At 27.7% G+C, this 23,256-nt stretch overlaps 1 protein-coding gene across 1 annotated transcript in view; it reads right to left on the bottom strand.

Moving 5' to 3' along the window:
* LOC129967701 (nephrin-like) overlaps positions 1-23,256 on the bottom strand; it is a 632,974-nt gene that overhangs the window by 122,951 nt on the left and 486,767 nt on the right. The gene's annotated exons all lie outside the window — the stretch shown is intronic.

Raw genomic sequence — 23,256 nt, 5'->3', positions numbered from 1 at the left:
GGTTTTCATCAATGCATTCGTGATTCATACCAGTTGGGTAAAAAATTTATGAATAAATATGATTTGCTTGATAATATTATTTCCATACAATATAACAATGTGAAGGGATATTATTTTCAAAATGCTATGCACATACTTCACATTTTATAAAATTATACTTAATTTGTTTTGTTTAAATTGCCAATTTTTTATGACATTGTTTGTATAAATGTCAACAAATTCTGAAAAATTAATGAGAATAAATTAAACGAAATTAGAATAAAACAATCATTTATATTTTCTTCGGTTTATACTATAGAAATACAAAGTATTTCTATAGTATAAACAAAAAATGTAAATTGGTTACAAAGTATGTTTATATTTATTTGTGAAAATTCATAAAAGGTCTTTATATAATGGAAATGAATACATCTGCAAGAAATTTTTAAACTATATTTTCGAAGCACAATTAAATTTTTTCCTTTTAAATTTAAGTAATAAGAATTACTATATCCAACTCCCAGAAGATTTTTCTTCTATAATTTCACAAATTCATACAGAAAGAAAGGATTAAAGGTTCATAACAGAAATTCATTTATTACAAGCATTCTATGTGGATAATTATTTCGGATATAATTATCTAATTTTTCTAATGTTTACGAAGAATTATATGTGGTTGTAGTATTGAAAGTCATTTGTCATTAGTGAGCAAAAATAGTTCAGAATTACTTTTGCAAAATGCACAGATTCTGTGACTTAATTACTATCATCATTCCAAAAATTAGATTAATAACTTCTTCACCAAATGTGTAATTATTTGCCTTCCTTCTCATTTTCTGATTTTTTTTTTTTACTTAAATGAGGGTAACCAGAATGAATCGCAGCGTAAACTAAAATGATTTATAGAAGAGTAAAAATCAGTTAATAGTGTTTCGCAGTAAGGGGAAAGCTGAAATTTTTCTCGATTTTAAAAAGCCGTAAATACATTTTAATTCATCTGAATAATATTTGTTCTCCTAAAGAATGTGTTTGGCGCATTGCCTTGCATTTGGTCATGGTAAATTTCACTTCTACAAACCCTTCTGCTTATCTGATAAGATATTATCATATGCTCACTAAATCATTCTATCAAGAGTAAATAAGAGAACGTAATTGCGTCTATGAAAGAGAATTTTAAATGACATAAATGAAACAAACATGAGAGTCCCGATGTCAAACTTTTATTACACAGCCAAAGGTTATATGGAGATTGGTTATTGATTTTTCGAATATTTTTATTACTTTGAAACTGAGTGATAACAAATTTTTGTAGATAACTTATCAATCGAAAGATATTTGAAAATATTTTCTTCATGTTTGTTGTCCTTTTTAATCACATTTGATCTACTCAAGCCTGTTATTAAAAAAGCAACGATAAAAAGGTTTTATGCCCTTTTCTGTTATTCACGGCGACTTTTGAGCACTTACGTGCATTTAAGATAGAAAGTATTGAGTTCTCATAGGATTTGGTTGTCATACTAGAAGACTTTTATAGATAACTGACCCACAATTGTGTTTTACTTGATTTGAAAACTAGAAAAAACCTACTTTGATCGAGCCTATCTATTGAACAATGATATTTAAATACTGGATAGAAATACATTTTTTTAGTTCAAAAACTAGGGAACACATTTCTTTTGCTATATGCAAGATTTTGGAGAAATCTTTTGATATTCCCTTAAGATAGAGAGGTTTTGCTTTATGTCTCTTTTTAACCAAAAAAATTATTTACGAATTAAAAAAAAAATTAATGTATGTTTTAACTAATGTATTTGTTAAATGATAATTATATATATACTAACTAATTACTAATATATTTGTTATGGCAATTATTATAGATGCGTTTTCAATCTGTGCTAAGCAAAAATACAAAATTTATTTTTATTTCGTTCACCGAAAATTCATCCCCAACGTATTCATATAACACAGAAATCACTAACAATTCCTTATAGACAGAAATTCAGAAACAAGCTTATCACGGACATTTCCTAACAGGACATCTGAAGCTCACCGTTAGCTGCAACATTCTGACTAGCTTGGCGAATATCTTTGAAGGATTCGCTTGTGGATTGTGACGGTGTGACTGAAGTTGTCATTGATTGCCAAACCAATTTCTGGGACGCATTTGATCTACCCGAATCGTCGTGTAATCAGATTTCTGCTGCCAATGATCTCTTGTCGGAACACCATTTCGCAGTCTCTGATCGTACTCACCCATATCGCTCGGATGTCCTGATAATACGCATTAGTTGTACTGTATGCTAATATATGGCAGCAACGGTAACATAATAGGGATAAACGGATTAAACTGTTGGGTTTCGAACAATGCTTTTTGGAGTTATTTCGAGATTTAATTCATAATGTCAGTCTTATAGCTGGGAAAGAAAGATGAATGGAACTCAGGAGAACCATACATAAATTATAAATATTATACATTTCTTATTTATTTCATGTTTGTATATTTAGAATTTATAATACGTTTGTTATTCACAATTTTTTAATGTTCTGAAGTTTTGAAATGATGCACAGTTTTTTTCCTTCAATGCTAATATATTATTTTGATACCACTAAATTTAATTATCTGTTAATTGATGGACAAATTTGATTTTTAAATCTTTACTAGATGCGCCCTCTAGTGATGTATTTTTCAAACATCATGGTATTTTTTACAAAAAATTATAAATTAAATTAATAACATTTATGCATTTTAATACACTAATAAAAGGATATTCTTAAAACATATTTAAAAATATTTTTTCAGTCAATTCATTTTTAATTGATTGATTCACAAATGGAATTTTCTTCCCATGTGAGTGGCTTTATCTTGAGAATTAAAAAAAATATCGATTATAAGTTTATTTAAAATATTTATTAATATTATGATTTAAATTGAAAGTAGAAGTTCTTAAATAACTCAAGGAATTTTTTTAAAAGCAACTTTAATTACTGCAGTGAAAATTAGAAAAAAGACTTAAAAGAAACACTGAAGATTCTTTAAAAGAAAATCACTATGTATGTGTTAAAAATTAAAGGTCTTATGAGTGTGATAAAATTTGTTTATTTCAATTTTGAAAAAAAAAACTCTCTTTACAGTATTAAATTGTTTATTTCCATGATTTTGTTACATTATTACTACTATTATTTTGCTTTTTAATACCTTAGCAGATAATGCACATTTTAAAATACATACATACTGTCTGATACATACACAGTTATCAGACCAAATTTATCTGTCCTATATGTCCAATAATTTGAAACGAATTGGTGTTCAGATATTAATACTAAGATATTAATTTCAGTAGCTTAACAATCTGTATTTGAAATTTGAGTCAAGCAGAATTTAAACATTTTTTAAAGTCTGGTGCACATGAAATTTTAGGTCTAGGGCGAAACGCTTTTTATCTGGTATTATACGAAGAAGCGAAATCACGAAATAATGCCATCCGAGGCAATTGAAAATGTCTCAAATGGATCATTATTATCTGATCATAATGGAAATATACTGATCTGTCCTAAAATGTCCTCGTGTTGCTTCAAATGCCATTTTAAAAATAAAAACAAAATCTCAACAAATGCATAAATCTCAAAGAAAATACTCATTTAGAACATTAAATTATATAATTATCAGAATTAATCGCTGTGTCTTTTAGTATAAAACACTTTTAGAATTTTTTTTAAAATTAAATTTCTTAAGTAAACGCAGTAATCATTGCTCATATAAATAAGAAATTTACATTTGTCGATTCGTTTTCATGGAATATATTATTAAAGTTTTAATAAATTTGAAAGAAAAATGTTAAATTAAAAAAAAAATTATACATATTATTGTACTGAAGAAGAAATTTTTCGAGTTAACTATTTTCTATTTCTTAATCTTCCTTCTCCATCTCTCTAATAGGTAGCAGCACTGGTATTGATCAAAATTTTATTTAATTACTGATTCATTAATAAAAATTAATAATCATTAATTAATAATATTTTCACATTTATTTAATTAATAATTACAAAATTAATGATCAATCAATAATAAATATCTTCTAGAAATATTAAAACTATGAATTGATTTTAAGGATATACAGATGGAAAACAATTCAAACCTCTTTCAATTAGAAACGGACAAAAATGTAACAAAGTTCCATCTTAATAAACCGAAAAATCAAGTTCAACAATTAAATAAACGTTGACAAATATAAACTTTTAGATAAAAAATGAATTATTGTAAAATTCTAATATGAACAAAATTCCCTTCCGTTTCCTTTCCTATGAAATCCTACATTCTGGATTCCAATCCGTTTTCACTCTGATAATCCTATCCGAATGCCCCACGTGATTAAATAGTCATGTTAATATCTTGATACGAGAATGATCCTAGTAGACATCCAAAGCTTCAATATTCTGATAAACTTATACGAGCAAATATCTTTGATAGATCCGTTTGGGGACTGGGGCAGCGTGGATGCTGCTGCCATTGATTGGAGAACGTATTTCTTGGATGCGTTTGATCAGCCGAATCGTCACGTAATCAGATTTCATTCGCCAATGATCTCTTGTTCGAACATCGTTTCGTTGTCTATGATCGGAATGAGTCGAATTGCATGACTCGGCGTTTGGCATGTATGAAACGTGCTGGCTAGCATTAGTACCGCCGTGTTTGTAACGAGATAAAGACTGGCAGGATTAATCGATAAGATATGGGAGGTGTTACTTGGAATTAGGTTCATTTCAGGCTTAAAATATTATGCTTGGGTGAGGAATCAAGTAAGAAGTATTATATACTATATTAATATCTCTATTCAAATAACAAGGAATAGTATGCGATTTTCTGCGATATTTCTTTATATCATTCAGAATTATATGAATATTATTACATACCGTACATTGTCAGTAGCGAATATTGTTAAATATCGTATAATGTTAATATCGAATATTCCGAAAATTGTTAAATATAGTAAGTATATCGTTAATAGCAAATATTGTTAAATACCGTATAATGTTAATAGAGAAAATTGTTAAAAATCGTATATCGCTAATAGAAAATAATGTTAAATATTGTATAATATTAATAGCGAATATTTTTAAATATCGCATACTGTTAATTGCGAATATTGATAAATATCGTATATTAATAATAACAAATATTTTATCATATAATGTTAATAGCGAATATTGCGTATGTTGTTAATAGCCAATATCGCGTATAATGTTAATAGTGAATATTGCGTATTTAGTTAATAGCGAATATTGCGTATTTTGTTAATAGTGAATATTGCGTATTTTGTTAATAGCGATAATTGCGTATTTTGTTAATAGCGATAATTGCGTATTTTGTTAATAGGAATATTGCGTATGTTGTTAATAGCGAATATCGCGTATACTGTTAATAGTGAATATTGCGTATTTTGTTAATAGCGATAATTGCGTATATTGTTAATAGCAAACATTGTTAAATATCCTATATTGTTAAAAGCGATAATTGCTAAATATCATATATTGTAACAGCGATAATTTTTAAATATCTTATATTGTTAACAGCGAAAATTGTTTAATATCGTATATTGTTTATGGAAAATATTGTTAAATATTGTACAATATTGTAAGGTATATGTATCCTATTGGAATTGTTTTTAAAATTTGGAATTGAGGTACTAATGTCCTATTTTGAGCGATGAGATTTTTATAACGTATTTCTTATGTTGCTGAATTGTCATGGCATAGAACATAAAAGAATATCACAATGCTATGGCTAATCTGTAACACTTAAAACATATAAAGAAATAAACAAAGAGAAAGAAGAATTGTCTCATCTGAGACAACTTGACGTATTAACATTTCTATTCTATAAAATGGTTGATTCTTAATTAGAGTTCTGGCCCGAACTTTGTTTAATCTGCCTCTTCTTCATGAGATTTAAAAAAAAAAAATGCTCGGACTGTTCAAAACTGAATGCGCTTGCCTTTATCATATGATCCGTTATAAATTGATAATATCCTCCAAAGGTTATGAATTGTTAAATTCAAATTGAATTGGAACTGATAATAGAGAAGAAATAGCAAACTTTTTAATATGTTCTTTTTTTTAATATACTATACTGATGAAGTTATGTATATTTTAGTGATATATGCACTATAATTCATTTTTTTATTTCAATGGAGCATGTTCTGCATTAATATGCTATGGACTTTATTCTTTTGAATTCCTTGGAGTTAATTAAATGTTCTAGAGTAAATAGAGTTCGTCGGATAGACAGAAAAAGCAAGCATATTTTAATATTCACAATAGTAAAATAACATGTCTGCTAACTCGTATGAAAAAAGAAGTATAATTATTTGCATAGAACGTTGCTACAAATAATTCATATTGAATTATAAATAAATACTGATTTAGTTGGATGAACATAAAAATAATTTATTAAAAAACAGCTGAATATATTTGCTGTTAATACGAAAGGAAATTATATTTACTTAATTGCATTTATAATTGAGAGAATTGTTTGGTAGTTATAATATTAATAAACTATACTTTTCAGACGATATACTAAGAAAACTAATTTACATTTTGTAATTGAATGTATCTGAAATTTATTTCTGTATTTGTCAATATTTTACAACGTATTTTAAAATATTTAATTAATTTTAAACAAGTTATTTTTCGTTATGAGAATTTATGTAATCTAAGTAAAACTGTAAAAAGTGAGACATTCCAACAAGGAAATATTATGAATAACTAAGTGACACTAATAATTTATGCAAAAGATTGCAAGACTTTACGTTTTTCTAATTGATTTCAAGTACGCTAGCTCGATAGCGAATACCATTATTCTTAAATTAATTTTACGGTTGATATAATGATAAATCATACAAAATTCTGTTATAAGAAATTATTAAATTGCATGCATACGTTAGACTTTTTTTGGTTCGTTAAAGATATGAAAGTAAGAATATCGATTTCAAGATTTCTCTCACATTTAATGAGTAACTTCGTATTTCGTAAATTCAAATTTCTTTAGCTTGTTCTAAATTTTTAAAACAAACACCAGTGTTAGCTGTCTCTCCGAAATTTCTCTTCGATAAAGATCTTATCCTTCTTCCACCGCATAAAATCTTAAGACCTGGGACAGATCACGGATACTTTGCATGGGATTGGTGAAGGATCATTACAAAATATATTAATCCAGCTCTATAGTTCCATAATATATAATCCAGCTCTAATGTAGCGTGAATCTGGCGATTTTATTGAATCTATCGCAAGAATATGCATTTTTCAGATGATACTTTTGAGTATAGCACATACATGACACATTTTTATTTAAAAAAATGCTTGAATATTAATTTAAAAAAAAAAGTTTACGAACAGTGACAAAAGTGTTTTAGCCATAAGTATTTTCCCCTGGGGGGGCACCTCGAAATTAGGGTGCGAAGCTTTCGGCATGTTGGATAGTTCTCGTCACCCAGGAGCGTACACGAAAAGGTGTGGGTCTGGCTCCTCCCATCAATGATTAGACATACTTCCTTAGGGAAGGGTTGTACTTTGGCCGGTGATGGCGCTTAGGACTCAACCACAGTTTGTGTTAATGTTGCTGTTGCGGCGGTCCGATCATTCAGTATTTATTATGTATGTGCCTTCGGGAGGGTCGGGGAGCTGGTGATATGACTTACCCATCAGTATTAGATAAACGCATCATTCCTTTTTCACAGTCATCCATTTAATAGCAAATGAAAAAAAATTGCTTTCATTATTGATATAGGTGTACTCTAGAAAAAAATGTGAACCAAATGTAGGAGTTTTTATACTGATATAAAATTTTCAAGATCCATAAGATAGCTAATTATTTAATCATGAATTTCAAAATTTCTTTTGAAATTAAAGGACAAGTAATAGGCAGATGTATTGTATGTCTTAAATAATTCATTTCTATATTGAAGTTTAAACTCAAAAAGGAATAAATCTATGAAAATGTGTTTTAAAATCACTGTTGTTAGTGAAATAAACAACATAATTTCTTTTGTTTTTATAATTTTATATGTTTTTAGTTTTTAAATTTATATAAATGTTGACTACCGTGTCATTCATCGAGTGGCAGTTGAAGTTATTAGTCAATGTAGAATATTGTGCGAATAGAAAAAGCCTTTTTTATTTTATATTTATTCGTTTTAACACTTTGCTCTGCATGTGAATCACTTGTGATTCATATGTATTACTTAAGTAGATATTTTCTTCTCTACTACAATTAAAGGAGAACAAATACGTAAGCGAATCTCAAGCATCAATCATGACAGTGAACGTTTAACAGATATTGAGGATTTTGATATAATTTTTTCCACAAATTTACTACCATGGTTCGGCATTAATATAATTATATTAATTCATTAACTATTAATTGATACATGGAAATATTAAGTTATTGTATTGACATAGATATTTAAGAATTATTCAAAATTTTTTTCATAAGGTAGTGATTAGTAAAACGATTCTAAAATTTAAGTTTACAAATATGAAATATGCCAAGTTAAACAGAAGTGTTTAAAAGCAAGATAATAATAAACATATGAAATTTCCAAGAACTTTTGAGTAACTCTATTTAAAGACCGTAACCGATGCACCCATAAGCTAGATTTACTAAATTCCAATCGAAATTTATGTCCCATATCTACAGAGAAAGAGAATATTTATTTCAAATATTTATGGGGGCATAAATCCATGGTACTAGTTAAACAAAGATATTGATATAGGATAATATATTTCTTATTCTGGACAAAGTATGAAATGTTTCTCTTTTGACAATTTACGAAATACATGGCTCAGTTTTTCTTGGGAAATATTTCACAAAAATGGTCAGTGGTTTTTATAAAGATAGTAAAATATGTATTTCCATTTCTGTGAATTACAGATTTTTTTTAAAATGCCAACGTAGTGATTTATCTAAATATGGTGAATACGATATACGGATAAAATAAAATTGCGTTCATAATTTTCAGAAATATATCTGTGAAATAAAATTATCAATTTTGATATTTATTGAAGCAATGTTAGAAATATTTTGGAATAGATCTCGTAATTTTGATTCGTGATTAGATGATGGAAAATACGCCTTCACTAGCAGCCATCTCCAGATTTTCACGCCATGCAGAAGGAAAAGTATATGAGTGTTGTCATTGGACCCAACATATACCAAGCATATTCACATGGTTGATCCTTTATAAAATTTAGTTTCGAAATTAGAACCAATCGGTATGCTATGTATTATATATATCGTGTATATGTTTTCAGTGAATTTATGAGTAATGTTATTGTGAAGTTATAAATAAAGTGAATTTATGAATTCAGTGAATATGTTTTCAGTTATGAATAAAGTGAATTTATGAATATGTTTTCAGTGAATTTATGAGTAAAGTGAGTGAATTCTTCCATCAAAAAAGTATATTAAAGACTTTTCGAAATATTTTTTGAGTACATGTTAAGCTTTATATTTACTATTTTCACTTAAAAAGAAAGATATGAATAAATAGATTTGGAAGGTGGATCATATCAAATTTCTCATCACATTAACTTTGTAATTATTATAGAAGCATTCACTCACACAAATAGTTGAGTAAGACGTTCACTCTAATCGCTGATTATGCTATCATATTACTAATTTTTAACAGTTTTCTAATCAACCTTCAAAAGATCTCGAATAGCATAAATCTGGTGAATTTATTTCACCATTAATAAAAACTCTCTAAAATGTTACTGTTCAACATAATTACGCTGTGACGTCATCTTTTGATGGCGCTACTAATTTATCGTTTGGTTTCTTGCTTTTAATTAATTAATTTTGCTCCACAAAGATTCATGAAAATATCGTGTGGTGTTTGCGAATTTTCTGTTTAATTATCGCTTATTTGTAATACGCATCTAATGATTTATTATTTAACGTCTTTTTCTAAATAACCACAGTTTTAAGATTGCATTGTATTTCTCAATCCATGAATATATTATGAATATTAGAATATGATTTTAAAATCAATCTGCATTATATTCATTCATTGGATATTTAGCACATGTATAATAGCATTCAGAATATTCCATTAATAACGAACTCGTGATCGAATTACTTGTTTTTACATAATTGTTACTTTTAATTACCGCAACGTAATCGACAGTCACTCTTTTGAAAATCTTAAAAAAATTCCATATAAATTTCTATTTGGAAATTTATGATTAATTAATGAGTGTAGAATAAGTTATAAATAATAAAAATTAATTATCATATTCAGTGTTCTGTTTACTTTATGTTGATTCAACTTACACTATCCAAGAAATCTTTTAAAATCCCCTTAGAATCAATCCAGTCGTAACTCAAATGACTTCTAAAGAAAGCTGCAGTATTACATCTTACAAACAAAGACAAGAAAAACGCTTGGAGGATTATCACGACAAGAACTTACACTACAAGAGATTCATTCAGCTTAAAACAAAAGGAATTTTTTAATGGAAAATGTTCTCCTATGCATGGATGAGATGGAAATAATTTTCGCAACGTGCTCCTGGAACAAAGGATAAAATCGTTTACATAATACTTTTTTCAGTCACAGTCTCACAATAAATCACAGATCTGTGAAACTGAGACGAGTACGTATTCACTATTTCAGACCATGAGCTTAAAACACAAGGTTCGCTGAACATTAGGAGGACACCTTTCTTGATTTTGGAATACTATCCAATGACTGTAACGCACCCATTAAAAATTAAGCTCTGGCATGGAAATAATGGAGGCGGTCTTAGTGAAACCTGTCAAATGTATTCAAAGCACCGTTAACTTCCGTTACGCTAGAAAGAAGTAAAATGAATAATGAGGATTCGGTATGTTGTTGACTATTCAATTCTGAAAATGCAAGTGCAGTAAAGCGGCGTCGCTTAACTCTATTCGAGTACAATGGAAGTTTTCTTAAAAGTCTATATTTTATAGTGATTCACTTTAGAATAATGTTCTTAGCGAAATTTGTGTGTATTCGTCGGAAGCGTGCAAATTTTGCTGTTTCTATGTTCAAATTAGACACCTTTGGTTGTTATGAATGTTCACGCTCTACAAACAGACATGTTTGTAATGATGAGATTTGGCAAAAATACTTTCTAGAGGATGAGAATGTGCATCTCAAAGCTGTTTTCTATAAATTTTAATTACAACTTTAATTAATTAAAAATTAAAAGAAAGTTCGGCGTTTTTTTGTTGATAAATTCTAAAAATATTTTTATAAAAAAATTATTTTTACATCGCATAAAATTCGAAATGCCATTTTCTCTATGATAAAACTTAACTGTCGTACATTTTTTCTAATTTTAATGAATTTTTTTAAAATTTTTATTACATGTATGTAACTTATGCATTTATTTTTCAAAAATATTTTCTTAATTTTAAAATGAAAAAAAAAATTGTTTTCATTATTGCTACAAAATTTTATTCTGGTTTCTTTTTCAATGCTGATAACCAATGCATGAAAATGTGGTTTAAATATTTTTTTCAATTTGTGTAATTTTTTTCTCTTTAATCTTGGTTAAAACGAATTTTTATTTTTCTTTAAAACTCATGATGATTGTAGATAATGTTTAACTTCAAGTGAAACCAGTTATAATTTTTTCTTTGTTGTGTCTTTCCAAACATTTTGCTCTTTTCTGTAATATAATCTAAAATATTTTTAAAAAAACATTATCGACTTTGAAGGTTTATTTTTTATTCTTTTTTATAATAATATTAATTTTTTATTAAATTCATAAACAAAAAATCCTTTCAGATTAAAACAAATCTGAGTCTTTCACCTATTTTCTTCATACATTTCAGGCTTATTTATGATTTGGTAAGACTATTATTAAATTATTTAAAACTAGCCGTTTCCCATTGTAGATTAAAACTTAGAGTTTTGTTACATGAAGGCCAAGTATATGAAAAAGAGAAGAAATTACAGGACAAATCTAAGACTTCTAAAATTATACGATTTATATGCCTATCAAAATATTTTACTTATAAATAAGATTGAAGTCACAATTAAAAACAAACAACATTTAATTGGTTTTACTGAGGAGCGTTTACCTATATTCATCTATAAATTTTTTTTGAACATTTTGGGGCCATTTAATTCCAGCTTACTTAAAATTTAAGCAATCTTAATACAGTAGACTCACGATTATCCGCGCCTGCCGCACATTTTTTTTTGACTGATTTTTTCAAAAAAGTGCAGTTTTACAGTTATGCGTTTGTAATTACATAATACATTACAGTATTAAAACAGTACATATGTATTAATTTTTCTGTGTATCCTTGACGCCTCCCGTAAGTACAAACACTTTTTTGTTTTTATTAACAAAATGCATTTTAGGTTAATTTTGAGTGATATACTAAAATATTAAGCGTTAGTTAAACATTTCCTGCTGTTTCTTTTACGTTTTATTGTACATAAAGCGATTTTTCAAAGTTGGAATGACTTCTTTCTCTTTTGCTATACCCGTTTTTAGCTTTTTTCGGATTATCCGCGATTTTTGTTATCCGCGGCGACCGCGCCACCCAATTCCGCGGATAATCGGGAGTGTACTGTATATTATTTCTGTAATAATTAATTTTTTGCGCAGTATTGTAATTCCATGAAGGGAATGGAAATTTAACCTTAAAAAGCTGTATACTTCTGAAAATATTTAAAACATGACAATATCTATTAGTAAATTGTTATTAATATATTTCTAACCATCATGCTTGCTTATATTTCATTTTGAATCTGAATTGACGTGACAACACTTTAACTGTACAGTTTTAATTATTGGAATTTTTGATGCACTTTATTACTATACAGCCCCAGTATAGAGCAGAGAAAGCATTAAAAATGAAGCCTTAAGGCGGAAACAATGTTAAATGCCTTAGCGCGTTATAATGGGAACTGTCAAGTGTATTCACAGCCCCGTAAAGCTCTATTATACGAGACTGAAGTAAACGAATAATATGGACGTGGTCTATTGTTAGCCTATTCTACTCAGAAAATTAGTGTACACCACACATCTGCACTCTTATGCGTTGCGTCGAAATAAACCAAGCGTAATAGGGTCTTTGTACTACAGGTAATTATTCGAACAAAAGAACATTCTTGTTAAAGTATGCTTTTTCTGATAAATGGTTACAAAGACAAGCTTTATAAAATTCGGGGTTTGGTATTTTTTGAAAAAAATATTATTTAAAATTAAAACTTGAGTTTCTGCGCTAAAAGTGTCCAGAAAATAGTTACTGAAAGTACTGCATCTTAAATAAGGCGATTGTTTTAATTTTTTATGCCTGTTTTTCCTAAGTTGAATGTGAGCACTGTATTAAGTTTTTTTAGGTCGGATCACAGCTAGTCAATGCATAGACATTATCGTCCAATCCCCAAATCTTGGGAGTTTCGTTTTTTACAACTTCATTTAAACGATTGTGTACTAGCAAACCATTTCGCATGTGATGATTTAAAACGAGTATGCTGCTTAGAGGTTGTAAATGTGAACTGATGTTCTGTTGGTAAACTCTCATTGAACGAGCGACTGAAAGGGTTCGAAACCCAATACGTTTAAATACTCATGATTTATGTCAACATCATGGTACACACACATTAAGTCTGATGTGAAATGTTAAATGCGTAGATACCTCTCTCCCCATTTGATCATAGTTCATTATCAAGTGGCAATGACATTTGATATTTAAAACACGTGATATTTAAAAGAAGACATTAATATAACTGAATCCCATAATAATTGTTTTCACCTCAAGCGCAATAACATGACATAATAAGAGAATAACAGATACAACAATAACAGCTGGTAACAGAACAATAGACACAATAATAAGAAATGAAAAGGAAAAGTTAATTAGACTATTATTATTTGGCCGTTCATGGAGACATTAAAAGTTCTCAAATTGAACTTTAATGACATGTAAAGAAGCTTGATTTTTTTTTTTTTTTTACTATCTCGCATACGTAATATAGAGAAATTTTAGTAATCGATAAAAAAAATCGAGCTCGAGAATTTGACGAAACTTTACGTTTCAGATTCCGTTCAGTTCGAAAAACTCATTTTTAGAAAATATCCTCTGTGACAAAAATAAACTAAACGAAAAGAACTCTTTGTCCTCTGTGACAAACATTAACTAAAAGAAGGTTTGAGTTAAACCAATGTAATTTAGTATACGGACTTAATACCAAATTTGAAAATTTCTATCAAATTTTCAACCAATTCTACTCAGAAGAAGTCTGTCTGTCCGGCTGTTCGAATATAAGTTAACAGGATAACTAGAAAACGAAGAGAGCTAAATAGATAAAATTCCATACACAGAATTAAAATCTATAAACTAAACACCTATCAAATTTTGAGACAAATCCAATAAGGGATTGACTGTCTGTTTGTCTGTACTTTTAGAAGCATGTAAGTGCAATAACTCGAAGATAAAAAAAAATTAAATTTATCAAATTTGATATAGATTTTGTGACCCCAAGTGTTGTTCTGTGTTAAATTTTGGTATCAGTCATTTGGTCAAAACGAGTCTAAAACTCAAATTCTGTTTTCAGATACTATTTACCATATACCAAGAATTAATCGCCAAAGAACTCGCCAAAGATCACACGATAAACTCAATAAAAATGCTAAATTCAAGCCAAAGGTTAATATCTCGTAATTATTGTACGCCATGCCATGCAAGGCGTTCTCTAGGATATGACCTTTATTAGACAATATGCGAGAAAATTTTGGGGCAACCACTTCCATTGATTTTTTTTGATGCAAACATTTAATTTTGTTATGAATTATACTTTTAATAATAACTAGTATATTTACACACAAATTGAACAATACATACATTTTAGAACTTCAGATTTTTTGCTTGACATGCCAGCTTTACGAATACACTATCGAGTATTTCTATCAACTAATTTTTCTCATTTCTCAAAAAATACCAATTATTTAAAAAAAGCAAGACATTTGGCTCATTTCTACTATCTATTAAAGCATTATTCTCACACCAAATCTTGAGCTGAAAGAAATAACTTTTTTTGAATATTGATTTAATATAATCATGTGTTTGAGGATATTATTTCAATACTCCAAATGATATACCAAGCGAAGATATTTTTCACAGAAAAAAAGAATTTAATGATTTAAAATGAGTAGTTTCTGACCAACAACGTCAAATGTAATGACCGCACACATAAAATGGGTACCAGACCAACCAAGTCAAGAATTGGTACTAGACCAGAATAATTCTGAATCACTTCTTAACATTCGGATTTTTTTCATTCAGATTGTTTTTGGAATAACGTAATGCTTTACGAAGGTTGCTATGAAGTTGAGTCTTTATTGCGAATGAATTACAGCAGAATAATAATAATTCTACACGTACTCATATACAAATTAACAATTTTTTAAAATTAAATTTAGCAATCCATTTAATTCTATTGAAATGTAGAAAATTTTCTGATATTGGAACACAAAAAGTTTGACCAATATTTCAACACTTAGCATTTATTAACAATTTCGAATTTCAACACTTGGAAAATGTTTTGTACATCTGATTGTTTTTGAATTTACAGACCAAAAAATAAAGTTTAAACGCTCCTTGAAAATTGAAACTTAGGAGAAACGAGATTCAAATTGTGAAGAGCTCGATTCAACTCACTTGATGCAGCATCAAGTTTACACATCTACGCATCAAGTTACACAAGTTACGCATCACAAATGCAGCATCAAGTTGAATTCTGAATCCTTTGAGCGAGCATGCGGATTTACAAAGGTGATAAAATTGTATGGGTTTTTATCTCATTATATACATTGATCCCATAAAGAAATATGATATTGCACAAACTAAGACGATAGTATATAAATGAATATGTTTTCTTTTTGCATCAATTATTCGTGTTATTACAAAATACAGATTTGTAAATTCTTTGAACAAGCTAAAATCAACAGCATGTAGTTATAAATACAGAATATGTACATTTATTTCGAAAGAAAAATTCCATTTCAAATAAAAATTGGTAAATATTTGGATTAAAATTTTCTTACCTTTATGGTTATATTTCTTAAGATCTGCATGTTGAAATCACAAACAAGTTTTTATAAATATAAAAAAAATTCAATTTTCGCTTATTATCAGAACAAGTTATTTTTAATATGTAAAGATACAAAATCATCTTAAGTAAGTTATAAAAAAAAGAATCTTCAAAATATATTTAAAAGGACATTTTAGTAAAAGATACTCTTCATATAGTTATTCATACATTAAAAAGACATTTCAAATCATAAATAAATAAATGTAAAAAAACCCCTCTTAGCAATGGTATATAAAAAATGTTTTAAAAGATCAAATAAATCGTTAACAATAATGTTAATTTATTGGCAATAACTTGGATGACATAAAGGAATAAATAAGCAATAAAATCGTTTGCATATGTATAAATCGGCAATACTTTCAAATATATGATAATATTAAAAAAAGTAAAATTATTAATTATGTATGCTGATTTTTTTTTTATAAAAATGAATTACTGTTTAGTTAAAAATAATTTTTGAAAAGACTTTATAAAGACATATCTTTATCACGTAGACTGAGGAAAAAAAGTTCAGAATAATAAAGTTCAAATACTTCAAATCATCTATATCTTCTATACTTTTAATAAAGCTCAATGTGTGTGTGTGTGTGTGTGTGTGTTGGCGCTCTACAGGCCAGGTCATTTGACATACAGCTACCAAATTTGGTACATGTATACCTTAGAGGTCGGGAATGTGCACCTGGGGTCCCTTTTTTTGAAATTTTAATTAGAATTTGAATTATTAATTAAAAACTAACTTTCCCGCCAAAAAAATCTTCCATTTTCCCCACCGCCAACTTTTCCGCCAAAATAATCTTCCATTTTCCCCAACGCCAAATGATTTAGGCTTTAGTTCTTTTTTTCTCCCAACAGTAATGAGTCTAGGGTTAAGATTTTTCGGCGGATTATTTCAAACGATTCTGTTTATTTTCTTAATGTTTGATGCATTTAAAATTAAACATTGTTAATTAATCCATGTTTCAGATTCATTCTGAAGTACTTTTGAATTAAAATAACACAGAATAAAGGAAATTAAAAATGTATAATCTGCATAGCGTTACCCCAACTGGAGTAGAAAAATTTACGCATTTGCGTTACCGTAAAAGGCGAAGAAAATTCACGCATGCGCACTGTGTTCTGATTGTTGGCATGGCAACCATTATCAACGGACTATTTAAATTACTTTTAGGTTAGTTGTATGCTTTTGTAAGTAAATTGTATTTATGTTAGTTATATATTTTTTGTATATGCTTATAGTTTTAAGTACATCGTTTTTTAAGTAGTTTTTTGTAACCTGTTTTCAATGATTTAAATTATTTTTAGGCTAATTGCATGCTTTTGTAATTAAATTGTATTTATGTTAGTTATATATTTTTTGATATATGCTTATAGTTTTAAGTACATCGTTTTTTAAGTAGTTTTTTTTTAAACCTGTTTTCGATCGATTATTTTAAACGATTCATTTTATTTTCTTAGTGTTTGATGCATTTAAAATTAAACATTGTTAATGAATCGATCTGTTCATGATGAATCTGAGAAATTTTGTTGACAAATTCTTGAGATATTACATAAATTAAGAAAGATATTCTTTAGTGCCCATAAAGTTTAAACGCTCAGTGATTCTCTTATCAGTAATCATATTATTAAAAAAATACTTTGTTTCAGTAAAAAATATTATTATATTAATTGCAGATTAATCATTTACACTTTAATTTAAAGCATAAATTCTACGAGGTGTAACAGAAAATGAGAGAGATACATATCACGTTATGACAGAAGGCCTTTATAATATTATGAGTGAATTATATGACTATCAAAATTTGAAGTTTTAAAATATTTTGCTGAAGAATCTATTAAAGTTGGAATTGCATAAAATATTTAATTATTAAAATTTTAACAAACATTAAGATTGGCGAACCGGCTGGTCGCCAAAGGCGGCTAGTAAATAAATAAATGTGAAAACCATTTAGCAATGGTAAAATAAAAAATATTATCAATTATTAAATAAAATTTAAACAATGGTGTTAATAACTTGGATGTCATAAAGGAAAAAATAAACATTAAAATCGTTTGCATATGAATAGATGGACAATACTTTCAAATGCTTGATAACAAATAAAGAAATTCCTAAAAGATTTATTAAAAAGCAAACAAACTAAGAATATTATTTTTGTGACGTCATAAATATAAGTTAATCTTGAAATAAATTTATTAATTATGCATGCTAATTTTTTTTATAAAAATGAGTTACTGATAAGTTAATAATAATTTTAGAAAAGGCTTTATAAAGACATATCTTTGCCATGCAGTCGGAGGGAAAAAAGTTGCGAATAAAGCTGTGGCAACTCTTTTTAAACTTCCAAAACTCAAAAATCTTTTTCCAAAAATATCTTGAACCAGTAGCTGAATTTCTTTATAAAAAAAAATGTGAAATCTTTTCCCTAGAACGTTACTTACCATCTCAACTAAAAAAAAAGTTCTTTCTATGCTGAAATATTTACTTTTACTCGGGGCACGCCACATCGAATGCACGGAAAAAGTGCTTAAAAAAGAAAAAAAGAGAGGGGAAAAAAGAATATTTTTGCGAAGAAGCAAAAAAACATTAACGGAAAGTTCAACTGCTGGTCAGAATTGCATCTTCTTGTATTGAAAACGGTTTTTCCCAAACGCTTTTGAAGATGATCCGAAACTTCCAATTTCTATCAAAACATGATGAAATATTTGATTTCTTTATAATAAAGACGATATTTTTGTACAAAAATGTAGAACTGAATTTCCCCTTTCTTTTGTATAGATGTTGTAAAGAATATTTTTTATTCAAGGAAGAACTATTGGATATGAAAAAAATTAGATATTTTTTTCACACTCTTCTATGTTAGAAAGTGGCAGCTCTGTCAATACCTTTATTTATAACACAATTTAAATTTCTTATGATTTTCTACGAAAAATAAATGAATCATATTCACTATTTTAATAAAACGCTTATTTCCTAAATGCAATGAATTAAAAACTTGAAGTTGATTACTTTCAAATTCTATTCCTTTCCAAAATTTGATAACTTATATGCCCTATAGCAGTTTTTTTTAAACAAGACATGAATTCAGTTTTAATGAGAAATTTATGAAGTTCTATTAGCAGAATAAATGTTACTAAAAGGTGAAAAGAATTAATTTCAAAGTCTCTAGTAATAAATAAATTTAATTTTAAATTCGATTTTTTTAAGCATTTGATAATTTGCTTTCGTTTTTATCATGAATATTAATAAATTCAATTTTAAAAATATAGTTTTTTTGTATGTGAATTTTCACAATGTGTATTTTTATTATTTTTATCTGTTATGCTGGTTTTAAATTGAAACAATTATCGAAAACTGCTAGTTGTTTGATATTATGAGTGTTGTTTTTTAGATTTAAATTTGTAGTAAATGATTTGCCTTTTGATGTTAATATCATTTAATTCATCTCATGCATTTTCTAAGATGATTCTCTAAAATTACTTTTTCCCGAAGTGTAATCGATACACATTATTTACACAGTTGACTTAAAGAGGGTTTCTATGTTTTCTAGTTTACTCTTTAATAATGTAATTACAATCAACTTTTTTTTATTAATTTTCATTATATAAGTTACTTTAGCAATTCATACAATTTTTCATTTAACTCATGTGATTTTTAAGAAATTAAAGAATATATTATTATGAATTATTTAATTTATTAAGGATGATTTGCAAGTCTTAAATCTTCAAATAATTCTAAAATGTTTTAAAATTTCATTAGAATTTGAATAGAATAATAAAATAAGGCTAGCATAAGTGAAATGAAACAGTATTAAGAAATTACTTTTTAATTTTAATAAAACTCTGATTCAGTTTTCTTAAATAAGCAGATTATACTATTAGAGATAATTAAATTTACACGCATTTTTTATTTGTTTATGTAACATGCATTATTAACGACATAGCAAAATGTATTTCTTTCTTTATATTTTAAAAGTTTGAAACAAGAAGAAGGAAAACTCAATTATTTCTTTTAGTTAATGCCCTTTTATAAAGCCATCATGTGTTATCTTGATTGTCATCTGAAATTCGTGATTTCAATTTACTTTATATTATTTAAAAGCAAATATGAAGCGTTGTCATAAAAACAGCTATTATCTTTCAAATGCTACTGAAAATTACAACAAAGATAAGACTGTCCCTACAATAAATCATAAATTAACTCAAACATAACTGCGATTATGATTGACTTTAGAAGAAACCTTACTCAAAATTCCACACAATCAGGTACCCAACCATTTGTAGAAGAATGTTTAAATGTGGAATTTGGGATCATTTTATTTTATTATCTCTTTTAATGTGATTGATGATGTAATTCCAAACTACTGGAATGAAATCCATTCCTCCATAAAGTGATACAGATGATGTGCCTCTCTCCTTTGCTTCGTTAATGAACTTGGAAATTCCAGGCGACCTCCACTGCGGTGCAAAGCGATTCTAATTTTAAACACGGAGAGCATAGCGGGCGTAAATTATCTTTGCGTTCTACACTAGAATGATTTCCAACTTAAACGTGTTACCTGAAACACATAAATGTTATTTCAATCATTTATGTAATTATTTTGGATTTATGGTTCTAAAAGGGTCGTTCTTTTCCGTGCAAACGATTACTCCGCGGTAATTGCTTAGAAAATATTATTCCGACGATAGCCATTTGTAAAGACACGGTGGTACAGAAACAATTGTAAAGGGATGGAAATTTTTTTCCACCAAGAATAATAATGATCTTTTTGGAAGAATAATACATTGTTTAGAATGCTTTATCATAACTGAAGCGTTTCTCTTCTACCACAAGAGGTGCATATTTTTATTTACGTAAAAATACTTCTAGAATCACTTATTTTATTGGTACTTTAACATGGTTTGAGCAAAATATTGCCCTATTAATCCTTTTATGGTGCTTTTGAGCGATACAAATGATTCAGTTATGTGTGTGTTTTGTTCTTTTGAAGAACAATGCATTTCTCTTGCCTGGAAATGATGCCATGACTAAAATATCGATGAATGTTATTTGTTGCTCATTTGGGGAAAGAAGTCAAAATGGTAGTTTATGAATTGCTTTATTGGTGAAGATAATATTTAAAGTTTTGAAGGTTGAATGATGAATTATTTAGGCTTAGGCAAATAATTTAATTGACTTCTAAATATTATTCACAATGCTTTATTTGTCTAAATAATATTTAATGTTTTGAACATTAAATAATGAATGACTAAGGCTTAGAAAATAATTCAGTGAACTTATAATTATTATTCACGATACTTTATTTGCGCAGATAATATTTCATGTTTTAAAGGTGGAATGATGAATGATTTGTTTAGAAAATAAATCAATTGAATTCTAAACATTATTCACAACTTATGGGACTGAACACTTTAGGAGGAATGACGCAAAAAAAGAGAAACCAATAAATTATTCTTTTACTACAAAAAAGATGTCACTAATAAAAATATCTAAATAAATGCATATATTAACGTTAAAGTTTGTTTTATCAAATAATCAGCAATTTAATCTGATCTTTTTTTGTTAATCTGTGAAATAATCAGCAATGTAAAGTTTTTCAATATCAGCAATATCAATAATTCTTTACATTATACAGATAGCATGAAGACAAACTATTCCAAATCAATAAAGGATAGAATTTTTTCAATCATTGTGATTATTTAGATTCAGACAAATAAATGACATTGCAAATATTTCTGGTAATCTGATGATTATGATTTCTTGATATTAATTAGAAAAAAATATTATTATATTTCATCAATATATATATATATATATATATATATTATTGCTAAAAACAACGCAGAAAGTATTGTTAAAATATTGCTAAAATTTAGAAAATATTTTCATGATAATTAAATTAAAATCAACAAAGAGGAAAAGGTTTAATTTTTAAATCACATAAAAATTTTGTTTTGTTCAATTACATTTTCAGAAGCTCTCCACGCAAAACGCTGGAGTCCTACTTCCTTTTAAATTAAATTAAATTTTGAAATAAAAATTTAAATTGTTATTCCTTTTTTTATTTTTTTTTATTCTTTTTTATTGTTTTTATTTATGAAATTTTAATCATTTCAATTTATTATTTTTTTATTCTAAAGCATATCTATTGTGAATTTGATAGTCCTGGGTCAAATGGTTTGTTCGGTAGAACACCAAAACACACACACACACACACACACACACACACACACACACACACACACATATTCATTAGCTCACTCACACACGTATATATTCATTCACTCTCTCTCACACACACATATTCATTCACTCTCTCTCACACACACATATTCATTCACTCTCTCTCACACACACATATTCATTCACTCTCACACACGCGAATTCCCCTTTAGCAATAGAAAGCTTGTTAAATTGAAAGCTTAAAAGCAGTATTTAAAATTAAATAAAAAGGACGGGAAATTTCTTTTAGATTAAAGAAATAATTGATTGTAGAATTTTGTGTTTGAGTTATAGAACGAGTATTAAATAAAGATCCAATAATTCTGAAGTACAACAAAATGGCGAGAATACTTCTATTGACAACACATTTAAAAAAATAAATCCCATAAATTTTCAATAGAAGCAAAACGAGAAATCTTTTAATAATAATGAACGATGTACAATGCTTTATTTGTCTCAACATTTGTCCTCCAGCGATATCATATTGTTTGTCCAGAAGTGCACTTCGAATCCCTTATTCCCCTGATATTTAAGCAGCTTATTGCCTTGTTGATTCATTTATAATATTTTTAAGAGATATAAATGATTTAATTATCGTTGCTTTTATTTATTTCAAGTGCCTTGCATTTATCTTGACTCGAAAGGCTGACGTGAGAGAAATATCAATAAATGTTATTTGTTGCTCGTTTGGGGGAAAAGTCAGAAAGATTTGTTGTGTTTAGTTATACTTTTGCAGATGATATATTCAACAGTCTGAATCCGAAATAGAACACTAATGACTTTTTGTGAAATAATTGAATGTTTAGTTGTTAGTAGTTAATATATTTATTCTTAATGTTTTCTACTCGGATTTAAATGCAAGTTATAGAAAAAGCAACGAATTCAGAAAATTAGTTATTAAAACCAATACAGAAAGAAGGATATACA

Source organism: Argiope bruennichi, chromosome 1 (assembly GCF_947563725.1).
Source record: "Argiope bruennichi chromosome 1, qqArgBrue1.1, whole genome shotgun sequence".
NCBI classification, from domain to species: domain Eukaryota; kingdom Metazoa; phylum Arthropoda; class Arachnida; order Araneae; family Araneidae; genus Argiope; species Argiope bruennichi.
The sequence above is the reverse complement of the archived record's forward strand: the minus strand, read 5'-3'. Positions and strand labels throughout refer to the sequence as shown.